This window comes from Podarcis melisellensis, assembly GCF_964234715.1.
Source record: "Podarcis melisellensis genome assembly, chromosome: 8".
Classification (NCBI taxonomy): domain Eukaryota; kingdom Metazoa; phylum Chordata; class Lepidosauria; order Squamata; family Lacertidae; genus Podarcis; species Podarcis melisellensis.
Genome location: NC_138540.1, coordinates 18,598,985 through 18,612,658, shown reverse-complemented (window position 1 = coordinate 18,612,658; position 13,674 = coordinate 18,598,985). Strand labels below are relative to the sequence as shown.

The window sequence follows — 13,674 nt, the reverse complement described above, 5'->3', positions numbered from 1 at the left end:
AGCAACAAGGTAAAAAAAAAAGCTAGGCACAGGAAAAACATCAGGCATACAAAGAAACAATAAGAAGAAATGGAGTGTCAAAGCAGCAAAGAGAAAGCATTTTAATTTAAAATGAAAAGGGTGATGTGAGACAAATACCTTTTATATATATAAAAAATAACTAAACTGAGGGGGGAGGAAAAACAGGAAAGAACACAATGCAAGAAGCAAAGCAGAAATACTATTTCTTTTCAAGTAGGAAGGGGGAACTACAGAATGCACAGAATAGACAGAGAGAGCCCATATAAAAAGGTATTAATTTCTAATACAGGAGCTTCCCACGTAGTTTGCATTAACAACATTTTTAACAAGCTGCTTAGGGCCTAAAACTACAGTGAATTTAAAATGTACAGAAGACTGCTAAGCTACAAGCAAACTTGAGACCTGAAGCTTGGAGCATTAGCATCAAAAGCCTCTTTGCCAGATTTTAACACATGCACAATATGAATTAGGACTGCTCAGTTAGATGACATGAAAATGGTTCCCCAACTAACTGGGAAGAACTTTTTTCTTTTAAAAAAGTAATCATTTCATAGAAGGGCCCACACAAAAAACGTGAAAAGCCAAGCTGTTTCTTAGAAGTAGCATCCCCCTTTTTCTGTTACAAAGGAAGGAATGCCTCCAAGATGGGTCCTGATACAGCACATGTAGGTTTTAATGATTGCCTTTTTCTGTGCTTTTAGCTGCTTCTATTTTAGCTATAAGCCACTTTGAGTCTTTGTCAGGTAAAAAGGCAGGCTATAACAACAACAACAATAATAAAGGCATAATAAAAAGAGCTTTTTCCCACTCCAAAACTGCTGTTCATTCACATGAAGACTTATTTAAATAAACTTACCTAAGCAGTCATACAACAGTCTTAACTTGTGTTCAGATAAGAAAATTAGAGATTATATCCAATGTTAGCCCGACTCAGAGTAGAACCCTTGGAATTAATGGACATAGGACTATTCATTTCAAAGGGGTTACTCTGAGATAATCTGACCAGGTACAAGCCAGTTTCCCCATGTTGGGTCCTTGGAAACATCTGGGTTAATAGGCACTGTAAAAATATTCAAAATACTGTAAATAGAATCTAAATGTATTAACAAGGAAGCACCCTTCATAAGAACATACTGTACTAACAGCCCTGTTAGATCAGACCAAAGGCCCATCAAACCCTCATCCTATTCTCAAAATGGCCAACAAGATGACTATGGGGAAGTCTGGAAACAGGACCCAAAAACAATAGTACTCTCCCCACTTGTAATACCCAGCAACTGAGACTCAGAGGCATACAGCCTCACAACTGGATTTTCTATTACCCTACGTTGAGAAACAAGCCACCAGCAATAGAAACTGCATTTACTAGAGTTAACCCTGGCCCACAAGAATTTATGCCACAGTGATTCTGTTCCAAGTCTTCTTAATTTTTTGCTGCAACAAACTAACACAGCTATCCCTCTGCAATCTGGTCCCATGGAAGTTAAGGCTCCCCTACTTCAGGTTATGTAGAAAGAAACAAGCTTTCCCTAGAAGATTTGAGGATTAAAATCTTAACTGGAGTAATGCACGCTAGCCACCTTCTCTTTGAGTAGAAGCTAATAAAACTATGAAGGCTTGATCTTCACTTGAATTCAGGAAGACTCAAGCAACTGGGTTTAAAACATGTCAATCAAATCCTGAGTTCTCCACATACAGCAAATATTAGCACTGTCTTGTGTCCACACCTTGACATTCCAGAATTGCTTTTATACCTGCTGGCTCACCAGTGCAAAGAATGCTATTAAAAGCACTTTGGATTGTAGCAAAACCAGTTTCGAATGTGGTTTGTTTTAGAAACAAAGAGTGCTGCCTTTCACTCACATGGGAACCACAAGAAGAATTCCACATGCATTTGCTAACACTCTCCATCTCCCCCACCCACCCAAAAGTAAACCACCACATCTTGGGATTCTCATTTTATATCTGAGCCCTTAGTGCCTCCCAAAAATTTAAATCCTCACTCTCACAAATTTATTTTGCTCTAAAGAAAAAAATAAAAGATTCACTACCACAAATTAATATGTGTGTGTAGCACAGATTGTATCGGGCCATTTTCCAGAGACAAACTGCCAATCAAATGAGAGCATCAACATAAACTACCAAAAAAGCAGAGTCAAAGTGCAGAAAAATCTCCAAGCTGTCAAGACATTGCTTTTAGAACAAAGACACCAATATCCTGTGGTGTTTTTGAAAACAAATTTAAGTGTTTGTTCTTTTCATCTTATTTTTGTTTTTAAAGCAAAAGATCAAAGGGGAACCTAGTTGCCAAATGGAAAACCCTAAGAACCACATAGAGAGAAAGGGAAGCACGGAGGGGGGAGGAGAGGGCTAAAGGCTTCAAGTAGTTCAGAAATGGCATTTCTAAATGAAAAAAGGCAAAGGGGCGAAAAGCTGAAAGATTTACCATCTTGCAGTATTGTTCACCCCATTGGCTAGAAAAGAAACATCCCCATTCTAGATATTTTGAAGCAAAAAAAAAAAAAAAAAAAAAGGAGCCAGGTGTTTTCCATTGCCCCCTTACCAAAAAAAGTATAACAACTGATTTGGTTTAAATCTCATAATACTAAATCAGCTCCATTTCCTAAAGGTTTTTTTAAAAAGAAAAAAGATTCACTTAGGTGACCTCTGCAGGAACACAGAGAAAGAGCAGCTCATCAAGATTACATTTAGAAGTCATTTTCAACCTTTCCCTGTCAAGAGAGAGAGAGAGAGTCTGTTTAAACTTCAAGAGAGTGCAAGCAGGGAAGATCTGAAATGATCTGGAAAGGGGCTGTAAGGTAGGTTCCCAACTCCTGCTCTGTTTCAGCTGGAGGACCACATTCCCTTTTGGAGTACCTTCCAGAGGCTGTGCACCAGTGGGGCCAAGGGCAAATGTGGTCAGATCAATGGATGCAATGCTTACCTCTATCCAGTACACTACATCCCACACACACACAAATTCAGCAGTTTACACATACAACTTCCATCCTTCGTTCACCAAGCAAGAGGCATTATGACCATTCAAGGATGAATTCCAGCCAGGCAAAAGAGCAAGGAGCAAGTCTTGTGAGGACTGGGGAGAGGAGCTGAGGGCTGGATTGCAGCACGACCACAGGAGATTCTGGACAGCCAGGCGGAGAGAGGGCTGCATTTGGCCCCCGAGCCCAAGGTTTCCACCACTGTTATCAGATGCCGGGTAGCAAGTGATGGGGGACCAGGGGAACCAGGCTGAGGAAGAAGAAGAAGAGTTTGGATTTGATATCCCGCTTTATCACTACCCAAAGGAGTCTCAAAGCAGCTAACATTCTCCTTTCCCTTCCTCCCCCACAACAAACACTCTGTGAGGTGAGTGGGGCTGAGAGGAAACAATCCTGAGTTAAGATGCACCGATGCTCCAACTTCAAAGATGGCAGCTTCGGATATTTGGCAAAGCTGACCTGTGCTTCTGACATGGTACTGGCTTCTGTTGCTTAGACATTTCTCATACTGTACCAAGCCTGTTGGCATCCACTGTCCTCCTTTGGCTGCCTCCTTCAGCTTTCAAAATACAGTGGAACCTCATGTTACGTACTGTCCTCCTTATGAACGCTTTGGGTTACGAGCTCCACTAACCCGGAAGTAGGTCTCCTGGTTGCAAACTTTGCCCCGGGATGTGAGCAGAAGTCGTGCACTGGCGGCCCGGCGGCAGTGGGACGCACCATTAGCGAAAGCGCACCTCAGGTTAAGAACAGTTTTGGGTTAAGAACGGACCTCCGAAATAAATTAAGTTCGTAACCGGAGGTACCACTGTAGTTATTTCTCATCTCCCATGCCAGTTGCTCACTTTCAGCATGTTACCTCTGGGCTGAGCAAAGTCGTATCATTAAAAAAAAAAAAAAACACAGAGCAAGCTCTCCTGCAAGTGACACTTCCACAACTTCACAGGGCACATTGTGTCAAGGCAATATTTCACAGGTTGTCTGAGGTCCAAGCCCTGACCCCACAAAAATAAAAACCTGCATTTGATGCAGCGAAACACACTTACCAGTAAGTACAATTTCAGAACAGCTAATGAAGAACAGAACAAGGGAGGAAATAACCAGGGTACTAGACAACACAAGCTCAGGCTACATTGTCCTCTATAAAAGCAAAACAGAGAAGAGTCAATTTTGTAAGTATATAGAGGACTGGTAGAATGAGGACTGAATCTCCTTCCCCACAATGCCCAGAATAGCTCATTGCTATTAGCCTCCAGATGCACAAATGGCTCCTTAAGTCCTTCTTAATATTGGGAATGGCAACAAATGCTTGGGCAGAGCCCTCACCTTTTATGCAGCTTCATTGCTCAATCTTCTGAAGGACTCAAAACACAAGGATGTGGGAATGAAAACAAAGGTAAATAAACAAAGAGGAAGGCCAAAGTCTCCATCACTATCTGTACTGAGTGAGAGGGAATTAAGGAGCCCACTGTCTGTGTCTCAACATGCACAGAATCATGTGCATGTTGTGAGTGAGGACAGGGATGCCCAAATTCACCTCCATACCCAGCATCCCTCTTGACTCTGGCAAATGCTACCAAAGCTCTGTGCCAAAGCGCCAGAAGCCACCCCATTCTCCATCAGACTTAGGAAGGAAATGTGGCAAGGGCTCAACCCTAACCCCATGCTGGTTGTCTGAAAGGAATTCAATGCCTCCAAAGCTCAGAAAGATATCAGAGACAAGAACTCAAACACTTCAGTGCAGATTCTGTGTTAACTGCAGGTTAGATATCCTATCAAGGCCAAGCATGACTTGTGGAAGGGCGATAGCTCAGTGGTAGACTATCAGCCTTGCATGCAGAAGGTCCCAAGTTCAATTCCCCAGCATCTTCGGGTACGGATGGGAGAGGCTCCTGCCTGAAAACATGTAGAGCTGCTGCCAGTCAGTGCATATCTTCATATAAGACAGCTTCCTCTGTTGGGCCCTAAAAGCACAGCCAGTGTTACTTACTTATTATTACTTTAAATTCTAAATTTAAGTTTCAAAACTGAAAATTTAAAAAAGTGATTACAAAAATAAATATGATTTAAAAATCCCCCCAAATTATTGATTATTTAATATTTCTAAGGTCTGCCTAATACAGGCCTGCCTTATTGGGTTCTATTTTGGATAAATGGGTCTTCTTGTAGTAAAATATAACAAAATAAGACCAAACTATAATATCAGTTACTTCAGACATTTCTTTAGAAAGTTACTCAATTAAAAGGTATCTGAAAAGCTAGTTAGGCTTCTCTTTTAAAAATGTGTTCCAAAGCCGAGTGATAGCTTGCAACTGTGTGACAGAATTAACGCTTTGAAAGAATTCTTGTTAGTATTTCATTTCATGAACATTACAACAATTCATGAAACAGAACCCAATAAGGCAGACAGGTATTTACAAAATATTTATTCTAAATATGATCTCATTGAGAGCCAAAGATGAAAATTTGCAGGTAGCTCTTAAAAATATTAAATAATCAATAATTTTTTTGGGAAATTTTAAATCATGTTAATTTTTAATCACTTTTTAAATTTTAAATTTTGTAACTTAAATTTAAATTTTAAAGTAAGTCCATCATGTGACATATCATATTAAAGCTCATAAAGTTCTGAAGGGATTGATGTTTTAGAGTGGTGTTTTTAGTTTCTCAATTCTGGGCTGAGCTTTTAAGGTTTTTGTGTAGTCCAGCAAGGCCGAATTTTTTTCAAACCCTCATAATTCACAAAGGGGTGAGAGAAATAATTAAAATTTTAGATTTAAACTTAGTTTTGATCATTCAACAAGTCTACAAAATATTAAGAAAATTGGATTGAATGAGGTAAAAAAGTTTGATCACTTGATATAAAATAACCCTCTTGTGAAAACATCACTGACCAGGGAGGAGCCTTTAGAATTGACTCCCAGTTCCATTTGAGCATCTTCACAATCCATTCTGACTATCGGTCCAGAAAATGTTAAGTCTTCTTCTTGCAAACAATAAGAGTAATTCCAGACACTTTCTTTGGCCAAAATAATATTACAGGCAAATATTGTGTTCATTGATTTAAAGCCACAAATGAGAATGCCAAGCCGCAGTTCTGCCACTGCACCCTACCTCAAAAATAAACTCCCATTAGTGTAAATGGATGTATGCATACATAATGAGAATAGACTAATTTGTATTCTGTGGGTGAGGTGAATTAAAGATAAACAGAATCCAGGTCAATTTAGGTTGCATTAGTGAATACACCTCCTTTCCTGGCTCGTTTTCATTCGAACTCATTTTTAACTCAGATTTGTTTTAATTTCACTTTATCACCTCTGAACATCTAGTGATTCTTTCCAATTTACTAGAGGTGGCACACAGCACAAGCAGCTTGCCATGGCAATTAGTCTGATACCCATGCCCAATATTTTTATTATAGCAGGGGATTCACAAAGCATTTCAATGCATGCCTCCTCATCCATTTATATGATGGAACAGACCAAATGAAGCCCACAGTATGTTTTGAAACCCCAGAGACATCAACCCCATAGGGGAAAACAAGTCTTTATACAAAAAAGGGAGGAAAGGGCTACAGCCTCCTTTGAAAACAAAACCAGCAATATTAGTGACTGAGGCACACAGAGAAACTGGAGCGAGTCAAGAGAAATTAGAGAGGCCAACCCACGTTCCAAGACGATTGAATTTATCTGTGTCGTTTATTACGTATGTATGCTGTCTGTATTACATACAGGCTTTATTACACATGAATACTGCTTTTCCTCCACGGCACTTGGGGTGGCAGACATAATCTCCTTTTTCCCTGCCTATTGTACTTGACAAGACCTTACACTGAGGCAAGTGGCTTAATCTCCATCAGGTCTGTAAAATGACAATATGGCTTTAGATTGTTCCGAGTATGGTCAATCAATAATAAGAATCTCAGCATCCTTAATAATAGAACAAACTCAGTGATTTCAGAACAGCGCCCAAGATTTGTGCCTGCTCTGGCATCTTCCATCAGTTCTCATTTTGTGAACAGAGGGGTCACTATGCAAGCTTGAATAGGAGCTTTGCCTCCTAAGGAAGATGCATGGAGGGTGGTATTTCATGGAGGAGAGGATTGTTATTCTAGCAGTGCCACCTACCTGGAGCAAACCCACACCATACATTTAAAACATCATACATTTAAATATATGTTTAATATTTAAAGCAAATGGCCTCCCCCAAGGAATTCTGGGAACTGTAGTTTGTTAAGGTTGCTGGAATTGTTGCTCTATGAGGGGGAAACTACAGTTTCCAGTATTCTTTGGGAGTAAGTCATATACTTTAAATGTACATTGGATGTGCTTTAAATGTATGGAATGAACCTGTCCTCCATCACATCCCCTGTGGGTAATGAGTTTTGTTTTATTTGATGCAGAGGACAGTCTGTTACATTTTATACACATTCCTGTCCCTCAAGGGCTATTAACCACAATAGCTAAATGTGTCCATGTTAGCATGTAATATACAACCAGAAATCCAGATGCTGGAAACCAACAAAGAAAAGCCATTCCTTCCATGCCCTTTTCTGGTAAACATCTGGCAGGACTACAACTCTCTTCATCCCTGACCACTGGCCATGCTGAATGGGACTAATGGGAGCTTGAGTTCAATAACATCTGGAGAGCCACATGTTGCCCACTCCTAGAATAAATGGTCCTTTTGTCCAATCCAGCAAGGCTGTTCTTCTGCCCTTGGGGGCTAACACTGTCAGAAGATACAACTTAGGAGTCCAGGCTCTGCAATTAGCTGGAAAAGCTAGCAGACATGGAGAGTTAAATTAATAATTCAGAGCAGGGTCTTGTCGAAGCTCATTATTACAAATACCTCCCACCACTAGTCAAGTCCCAGTGAAAACTCTTATGTTCAACCACTGACCTATTTCTTGGCCAGACTATGTCTTATAATGGCATCCCTATGAAATAACTGCTGGCCTAAAAGCAAGGCATGGAAAAGAGAAAGATATACAACAGAAAACAAGGAGGGTTATGAACCTGAAGCCAAAGGAATCTGGTTACTAGAGAAGCATAGATGGAATTTCATTACAAGGAGATTAGTTAATATTTGTTATCCATTGCCAAGGGCTTTAGAAGGAACAACTTACATTTGAAAGTATGCCAGGAACGCTTGGAGGTTAAGAAGTGAAGCAGGACACAAAAAGCTACCTTAAGCAGACAACCACCCTCTTCATCGTTGAGGGATGGGGGGGGGTATACACAAGGGGATGGCAGAAAGCAGAAGACAGCTCACAGTTTGATCGCCAGACAGCTTCTGGTAGACTACCATGGCCTGCTGGAATCCCTGGTCTGATCCAGCAAGGGACTGCCTACATTTTTCTCAAGCAAGAGTGTGCTCGCAGATAATTTAACACAGACTACGGTAGGTAAAGGGACCCCTGGCCATTAGGTCCAGTCATGACCGACTCTGGGGTTGCGGCACTCATCTCGTTTTATTGGTTGAGGGAGCCGGCATACAGCTTCCAGGTCATGTGGCCAGAATGACTAAGGCGCTTCTGGCGAACCAGAGCAGCACACGGAAATGCTGTTTACCTTCCCGCCGGAGCAGTACCTATTTATCTACTTGCACTTTGATGTGCTTTTGAACTGCTAGGTTGGTAGGAGCAGGGACTGAGCAACAGGAGCTCACCCCGTTGCGGGGATTCAAACCTCCAAACCTTCTGATCGGCAAGTCCTAGGCTCTGTGGTTTAATCCACAGTGCCACCCGCGTCCCATAGACTAGTGATGCCTTAATTGAGAAGGGATCCTAAGCACTCTTGTTTTGTACAGTAAATTTAAAATACACTCATAAAAAATTAGATTGGTGTACTGGAATACCACACACGACTCGGGTCAGCCCACCTCTGCCACAGAGCGATCCATATACAAACATACCTTGTAGGGTTATTGGTTTCTCTTGCCAGTGTTAGAAACTCAGATATATAATCTAATTGGAATATATAATCTAATTGGAATTTCTAAGTGCAGGTTTTTTGGGGGGGGGTTGCAGTGGGATTATTATTTTCATCATCATCATCATCTTTATACCACTTTATATTTTTTGAAACAAATCTCAAAGCAGTTTACAACACATCAAAACATCAAATAAAACACTCCAGAATAAAACAAATTTGATCTTCAAGGAAAATATTTCAGATCCTTCTCTAAGTGACATTTTGCTTTCCCCAGTCGCCGACCTGGCATCTAGAGATCTCCCCAGGTGGCAATTGGGCCCACACCAGTCACAAAACATGCCTGGCACCTGACTAGTTTCTGACACTGTCTGAAACATGAGAAGCTGTCAGACTCTCTTTATCAAAATCAGTACTGCCTGCTCTGGTTGGCAGCAGCTCTCCAGGATCTGAGGCAAAGAAAAGGCTTTCCTGACACCTCCTACCTGAGTCTCTCAACTGGAAAGAGCCAGGAACTGAACGTGATAATTTCTGCATGCAGAACAAAACACACCTGTCTTGTGGACATAAGGTGCTACATTCAGGAATAAGGAGGAATGAATACATTGTTACTCAGAAAGCTCTGGCAATTTTCTTTGGAGGAAGAAAGGGAGACCACTCTATGCAAACTGGAAGCCTAGGATTGTATCCAACTGAGTTCTACTCAAAGTAGACTCACTGAAATGTATGGTCCTAAGACAGTCATGCCCATCAATTTCAATGCTTCTACTCTTCGGCTGACTTAACACTGGCTACAACCTCTAGAGTTTACTGTTATCACCTTTGAAATTCACTCACACACAGGAACAGCAGGAGAAGCTAAGTCTAAGAAAAGGGAAGAGGAAAGAAGGAGCTTTAGGTGGATGTTGGCTTTTCTTCCATTCACCTTGGATGGCCTCTCTCTAACCTTGTAAAGGCAGAAGTAATGGAGTAATGCTTCCCAGCTAAAAAAGCAAGGGGGGAGAGAGAGAAGAGGAGGGGGAAATGCTTTATTTCTCTGTAGGCAAGCATGGCTCTAACTATGAGAGAAAGTGAACAATAAGATCCCACCCTAGGCATTGTGTGGGTCTCTCCCTCTTTTTCCTTCAGTCCTCGCTAACTAATAGATTAGCATAGCAGCTCACCACCCACAAGAAGAAATCATTAAAACGAAAGAAATTGATCCTGGCAAATAAATTATAGTGCATGCTCCAGGAACAAAACCAAAAGAAGTCAATCACTTTTTAAATCAGATTCCACACCCAGTAACTGTACTTCCCTCACCCCAATCTTCAGGCTCCCCACATCCTATGAAAGCAGTCTACACACATAAAAGCACACCAAATGGGGTGCTATTGTATGTATTTAGCACCTAGCTGTGCCAACAGTTAAGAGTTAAATTAAGTGTTAGCAACAAGAGTAAAATACACTTTTAATTTCTTGCTTGTTGTGGAACATGGCATTTCAGATATATTTGTTAATTCTAAATCTTGACATACATTTGTAATAAACAGAGACCAAATGTTTATATCACTTATAGTAATGAATACTATTGACTGGAGTTTCACTTTACAGCAGCAGAACTAGGCACACACACAAACCACAAAAGGGGATATATATATATACACACACACATATACCGGTACACTTTTTTGTAAAATGACATGGTACTATAAAACCCAGAAATAAAGCTGTTCACAAGCAAAGGCAGTCACTAAATTAAAAGCAACAGCAAAACAGTATTCAAAAATAAACCAAACTCAACCACATGCTTGAATGAATGAAGGAATGAATGAATGAATCATTTTGTTTTCTTACAGCCAACTTCACCAACTGTTATAGTTTTCAGGAGTTTCGCTTCTGCTCTCTCCCCTCCCACACCTCTCTGTTCCCAAATATTTTCCAAATCTTAAAAAGAGGGGTGAACATATATGTATGTGGCTGTGCAAGTCAAAGGCAAGTATCTCAGAGAGGGTGTCTGTGATTGATACAATCTTCTCTTAATGCAATCAATGCAAACATCATGCATTCATTCACAAAATGGGGAACAGCTTACTCTTTCCTAACAACCCATTTGGGAGGGTCTGTCACACACACACACACACACACACACAGACACACACAAAAACAGAGAGAGAGAGAGAGAGAGAGAGAGAGAGAGAGAGAGAGAGAGAGAGAGAGAGAGAGAGAGAGATCACACTGGGAATGGTTATCAACTAAAACAGTTCACACATAAGCTGTACTAAAATAAAAAAGGGAAGGTGGGAAATCACTGAAGTTGATGTTTCCATATTGTACAGAGAATAGTCTCTTCCCACCCCCCAAATCTTCTACAAATCTTCCATCTATTTAAAATGTGCATAGAAGACAAAGTTATCCTTTATTTTTTGGAGGGGAGGGGGTTTCACCAATCAGTGACTGGTAAAACAAAGAATGAATCTAACTAGATATCAGCAGTGACAGGAAGAAAGCAAATGTTACAAATCACCAATTTCAACCTCTTTTTGAATTGCATCCACATGGACTCCCAATATCCATTCAAGAGTCATCTGAAGAATTCAACACTCATTCCGAGTCATAACATGCACATACACAAAAACCCAGTTTCTCAAAACACTTCATGGAGTGGCTGGGGGTGGGGCAGAGTCAGTCTCTAACAACAAAATCTCCAGTTCTCTACCGAAATCTTTTTGAGCTACATGTGAAACCACCAGGTGTTTAAAGGGGCCTTTTAAGCACACCTCAACCAAAACACACACACACAAAAAAAACCCTTCCAATTTCCCACCTACCCCATATCACTTCCTGCACAAACCATGGGGAAGGAAATAAAAAAGCAAAAAGCAATTCAACGAGAACTTCCTTACTCACCTTCACCTCACAGATCACACCATCAGTAGATTCTTTTTGGTGGTGGGGGTGGGGGACAATGGGTAGATCCCAAGGAAAGTCTGAAAGAAGCAGAGGAAGAATGGGATGGGGAGGGGAGAGTTGTGGAAGGGTCAGGGCTAAAATATATGTGTTGCTGAGGATTTGGGTTTCTGGGAAAGAGGCTATGGAAGCCCCCCAACAAAAAAAGGGGGGATAGAAAGAACGAGATTGTGGAGGAAAAGCAAGAGATGTGGTGATGGGAGGGGGCTCCTATTATGAATGGAAGCAGGGAAGGGGGAGGGGTGGGAGACTGACTCAGTTGGATCCTCTGATGCTTATGGAGTCAGATTCTTCAGGGTTTGGGGTTGTTTCTTTTAGGGGAGGCGGAAGAGGCCAAAGATTGAGGAGGGGGCCCGAGACTGTTGTGGGAGGAGACAATGTGCTCAGTGGGGGTGGGGGGCGGGTGAGGGGAAAGAAAGAGGGGTTGAGAGAGGGCTGGGGGGTCGTGCAAGAGGAGCAGGAGGAAGCCAGTGGGGGTGAAGGAAAAAGATGGGTGAATATTGAGGAGGGGGGAGGAAGAGATAATCCAGCCAGCTCAATGCACACCCTCCTCTTTTCCTTCTGTGGGGAAATATATATGCAAAAGAAGGTGAAGGGAGAGAGAGAGAGAGATAAGCAATAATAGCAGCAGTGTGAGCTCCTCTCTTTTCTTCTTCCTCTCTCTCTCTCTCTCTCTCCTTCCTTCTCCTCCTCCTCCTCCTCCTCTTCCTCACACAACCAAAGAGACACCCAGCAACCACCCCCAGACAGGCCAGCGCCACATACCAGTATCGCGCCTCCTCATTGGCTGCTGGAGCCGGTGTGTGCCTGTCTATGAATGTGCGTGTGTGTATATAGATGTGTGCGGTGGGGGAGGAGGAGGAGGGACCTCATGACCCCGGCAAAGAAGCCGCGACCAATCAGGGCAAAGGATGGAAGTGATTTAAAAAAGAGTGTGTGTGAGAGAGAGAGTGCATATGTATGTTTGAGTGAGTAGGAAGGGAGCGGGATTGGGATTGGGCGAGGCGGGAGGCCGGGGGCGGGGATTCTTCCTCGCGCCCGCGACGGTTGGCGCGCTGAGCTTGGGGGTCGGAGCGGGGGCGCTACTCCCCTCCCCCGCCCTTCGCCCTCAAATACAGGCAGTTTCCCCTCATGTATTTTTGTATCTTCAAAGTGTGTGGTTGTGGGTTCCCCCCCCCCCGCGGTGCCTTCTTTTTATTGAAGTTATCTAGCTGAATTTCTTTCTATCTCCCTTATGTAAATTATATTAATTAGCATATTACTGTATTTAATAATTGTATGTTGGAGTCTTTATCATAAGAGTTTTCATTATGCCACCATATAAACGTGAAATGTCGCCATGATCATTTATTACATGTGTAATCAGGGCCGGATTTACGTTTAAGCTAAACAAGCTATATTTTAGAGCCCCACTCTCTTGGGCGCCCCAAAAAAATTTAAAGGGGAAAGTTATAAGATAAAAAATAATAATAAAACCTACATACAGCAACAGTGTTTTGTGTTGTTTAGGTTCTTATTTGTTGTGTGCAAATCTAGGTCCTATTATGGACCTATTTAATAAATTACCATATACTGTAGCATATATTCAACACAAAAAAAGAGCAGCAATTTGTTGTTGACAAGGGACAGCTGGACATATAAAGGGCCCCATTACCTTCAGTAGTTTAGGGCCTCATCAAACCTAAATCCGGCCCTGTATATGCTGCCTTTCATGGGGAAACCCCAGCCAGATAGGCGAGGTATAAATAAATAATAATAATAATAATAAT

The 13,674-nt window shown here is 41.7% G+C and overlaps 1 protein-coding gene across 15 annotated transcripts in view; it reads right to left on the bottom strand.

The window, feature by feature from the left end:
* The window catches only part of RERE (arginine-glutamic acid dipeptide repeats), a 350,074-nt gene extending 337,239 nt beyond the window's left edge, over positions 1-12,835 (bottom strand). For 6 of the 15 annotated variants that reach the window (XM_081923431.1, XM_081923429.1, XM_081923430.1 and 3 more), the window contains exon 1: positions 11,846-12,628. The gene's annotated coding sequence lies outside the window, so the exon portion shown is untranslated. Of the gene's footprint in view, positions 1-11,845; positions 12,630-12,670 lie in introns of those variants that run through there. The other 9 variants (XM_081923428.1, XM_081923432.1, XM_081923422.1 and 6 more) reach the window with 4 other exon arrangements.
* Between the last annotated feature and the right edge of the window lie 839 nt (positions 12,836-13,674).